Here is a 4,380-nt window from a genome sequence, read left to right on the forward strand (position 1 = left end):
GGGGGTGGGTGTGGTTCTGCCCCCTTAGGCTTCCGCTTTCTGCAAACCGCTCTGCAGCTTGGCTCTGGGAGTGGACTCAAGCTGAACTTGCACCGTGAGAAAGCGACATGCACCTGTGCAGCTGCACGGAGTGGGGAAGTGTGACGGCCCGTCGTCTCCAACGAAGCGTTTATCCAGCCCCCGAGCTGGATCTGGGGACTACAGAGATGAATGTCCCAGATCGGGACTTGGAAGAGCTTGCTCTGTTATCTGGGGCGGGGGGGGGGGGCGATTTGGGAGTCCTGCAACGGGCCATCTTGTGGGAAGCTCGATATCATAAAATAAGATTTGTAAACTGACAATTCTGCCACTTAATATGTTAGTATGTATCATTCCCTTTTACTAAACTCCCGCGTGATTACCATCACCCATTCACCCATGTGCCTGTCTTCACTTTTTAAAAAATGGAATCATTTTAAAAATGATTTTAAAAAATCCATTTAAAAAGTGGAATCAGGGGCGCCTGGGTAGCTCAGTGGGTTAAGCCTCTGCCTTTGGCTCAGGTCATGATCTCAGGGTCCTGGGATCGAGCCCCACATCGGGCTCTCTGCTCAGCGGGGAGCTTCTCCCTCTCTCTCTGTCTGCCTCTCTGCCTACCTATGATCTCTGTCTGTCAAATAAGTAAATAAAATTTTAAAAAAGATAAAAAATGGAATCATCACATATGTATCTCTTATTCTGCAATTTGATTCTTCCATGTAATAATGTATCACAGACATCTTTCAGATCAGTATTTATTTATTTGAGAGAGAGAGAGCATGCGCGCACAAGCAGGGCGAGGGGAGGAGTGAGAGGGACGAGCAGAGTCCCTACTGAGTGCGGAGCCCAACGTGGGACTCAATCCCGGAGCCCTGAGACTGTGACCTGGAGCCACAGTCAGATTCTTAGCCAACTGAGTCCAGGCACCCCTCAGGTCAGGATTTACAGTGACACTCCATTCTCTGTGGTATTTGTTGAATGAATGTACCATAATTTATTTGATCATTCCTCTTGTAAATGTATTGGTGTATACATGTGTAAGCATTATTGTAGAATGCATATCTAGATAGGGTTTTCTAAATTCCTAGGTACCTATATGTTAAAGTTTAAGAGACACTACAAAAATGTCTTCAAAAAATACTAATTTATAAGTCTACTACCTGTGTGTAAAAGTTCCAGTTTCCCTCCCTCCACCACACCGAAACTTTTTTCTCTCAGTATAAGAAGGAAAGTTCTACTTTAGATTTTTATTTCTGTAGTAACTTGCATATCTTTTCACAAATCCTTTTGCCACTTGCATTTCCTTCTTGAATTCTCTGTTCCTATTCCCTGCCTTCTTCCCCACACCCACTCTTTTTTTTTTTTTTTTTTTTTTGGTATTTTCTTCAAGTTTGTAGAAGCTCTTCAAACAGCATGGCCGTTGACCTGGTGTCTTATACATGATACCCGATCTCCTCCTGGTCTATCTCTTGTCTCTTAATTTGCTTTTGTTCGCCTCATTTTTGTGGTTGCCAGGCAGAATCTTTTTTTTTTAAAGATTTTATTCATTTATTTGACAGACAGAGATCACAGAGAGACAGACAGATAGAGAGGGGGAAGCAGGCTCCCCACCCAGCAGAGAGCCCTATTCGGGGCTTGAGCCCAGGACCCTGAAATCCTGACTGGACCTGAAGGCAGAGGCTTTAACCCACTGAGCTACCCAGGCACCCTGCCAGGCAGAATCTTTTAAAAAAAATGTTATTATACATTCACATCTGCACATTTTCTTTTATGGCTTCTAAGTTTTATGTCCTGTGGTGGAGTCCCCACCTCAAGACTATAAAACCTAATACAGAACCTTAAATTTCATATAAATAGGGGTGAATCAGTTTGGTTCGTCAGTAATATTTTATTAAAAAATACAGCCACCAAGTGCCTTGAAGTACAGGCAATACTCATTGTTAAACTGATGAATGGCATCCTTTAAAGGGAGGGTTCTTTACCAAAACACTTACACTTAAATTGAGTTCTCGAAACTCACAAGAGCTCTGTAAGTATTCCCAGTTCTGTCATTGGACCTTTTTAAAGAGAGAACACTCAGGGAAAAAAAAAGGGGGGGGGGGACAAGAAAAAATTAAAATCTTCATGTGCAAAAGGTATATAGAGAGAGTCTTCTTGCTTTTCTCAGTGTGGAGTAAACGTTGAGCAGCCTGTGTGTAGGACCCTGTCTGTGGTCACCTTCCCACACCACGTTCGAGGCGGGAGGTGGGGGGTGCTGTTTAGGGAGTTCAAACACCGGAAATCTAGGTGCTGTGTGTTTGGGGACTTGCGGAGAAGTTCAAGAGGCCTCTTGGGGAAGGTACCATGAGAAAGCAAGGAGATGGCACAGTTTAAGGAAGTAAAAATTAATGATGGATGAAACTGGCCCGTCTTGGAGCCACATCTGGGACAGAATGTAACTTAGCAGCACCTGCTTCTGCAGCCCTGGGCCCGCCCACACCTGCCAGAACTGCCTTCTTCCAAACAGCCTCGGCCTTTCTGCTCAACATCACTCAGCCTGGGCAACAGAAGTGTCTTTTAAAAAGCAAACTGCTTTTGGATATTTCATGGCCTTCCTCCTTGGATATCCAAAGAAACCAAGTCAGAAGGTGGAGTACAGAAGACCTAACATGGGGACACCTGGGCGAGGTAGTCGTTTGATCCTCTGACTCTTGGTTTCAGCTCAGGTTGTGATCTCGGGGTGCTGGGATGGAGCCCTGCATGGGGCTCTGTGCTCAGCGTGGAGTCTGCTTGGGATTCTCTCTCCCCTACCCTCCACCCCCACCGATGCACGAGTTCTCTTTTTCTCTCTCAAATCTTTTTTTTTTTTTTCCTTAAAAGAAGACCTAACTTGGCTTATTGCATAAACCCTGTGTGTGGGCACGAGGCAAACTGCCGGCTTCATTGGAGGTGGACGCTGAGTGGCCTGAAGCACCTATCCTAGTCCCCGAATGGCTGGGGGAGGCAGCTGACACTCAGTCACTGCTCTTAGTTAGAGGGGGCCATGAGAGGGTTGGAAATAAAGGGTTCGAGGCACTTGCGGAATCACAGGGGATTCTGGCTGTCTTCAGGCTGATTTTCCTCCCATCCAGACTGCCTTCCTGTGTGTGTTTGGAGGTATCACAAAACCTCCTCTGTCTCAACATATCCCCGCTCCCTCATTGCCTTTCACCTCTCTTTGTCTAGATTGTTCCTCTCTTGTTGAAATGTTGTTCTCAAAGCAGCCCGGGGGAGCTGTGGGGCCGACGGAGAGGAAGAGCAGAGCAAACAACAAAGGCAAATCCGGAGCCCGTAAGCAGCATCCACCTGCCCACAGGCAGGAACCCCACTGGAAAATGGGCAACTACTATGTACAGGCAATTCGCAGACCATGCTTGGTTTCCTAGAGCTACTATAACAAAATGCCAAAACTGGTGGCTTAGAACAACAGCATTGTGTTTTCTCACAGGCCAAGAGGCCAAAAGTCTGACGGGAAGGTATCAGTGAAGCCGTCCTCTGTCTGGCCCCTGCAGAGGAAGGATTTTTCCTTGCCTTTTGCATCCTGTGGTCGCCCCAGACATTGGCTGGCTTGTGGCAGCACAGCTCTGATCTCCTACAGCATTTTCCCGTGTCTTTTCCCACAGTCTATGCTGTGTACATATTCACGTCTGTGTGTAAAGTTCCCTTTCCCATAAGGACACCAGCCAAACTGGAGTAGAGCCACTCCACTGACCTCACCTTAACTTGATTGTAGCTGCTGCAATGATCCTGTTTCCAAGTAAGGTCATAATCTGACGAACTGGGTTTAGGACAATTCAGTCCATGACACAGAGGAGTGGTTTTTAAAAGCTCATAAGCTTACGAAGGAGCGCCTGGATGAGTCGGTTGGTTAAGCGTCCAACTCTTGATTTCAGCTCAGGTCATGAACTTGGGGCCCTGAGATCAAGCCCCACATCAGGCTCTGTGTACAACGGGGAATCTGCTTGGGATTCTCCTCCTCTCCCTCTGCCCCTCCCTCTGCTCATACTCTCTCTAAAATAAATCTTTTAAAAAATCATAAAATAAGCTAATAAGCGTATGAAGAGATTATCAAAACCATTAACAATCAGAGAAATGCAAATTAAAACAACACTTCCCTCCTATCAGACTTGTAAACATTAGAAAGTTGGTAGTCCCAAGTGTTGTCTGGAAAGTAAGGACAAAGGAATACAGTAGTCTTCCTTATCCACTGGGAAGAACTTCCAAAACTCCCAACAGATGCCTGAAACCACCATGGTTTTCCACATACATACATACATACCTATGACAAAACTTAATTTATAAATCAGGCACAGTGAATGATGAATAATAACTAATGATAAAATA

This window comes from Martes martes, assembly GCF_963455335.1.
Source record: "Martes martes genome assembly, chromosome: 13".
In the NCBI taxonomy this organism is placed as follows: Eukaryota; Metazoa; Chordata; class Mammalia; order Carnivora; family Mustelidae; genus Martes; species Martes martes.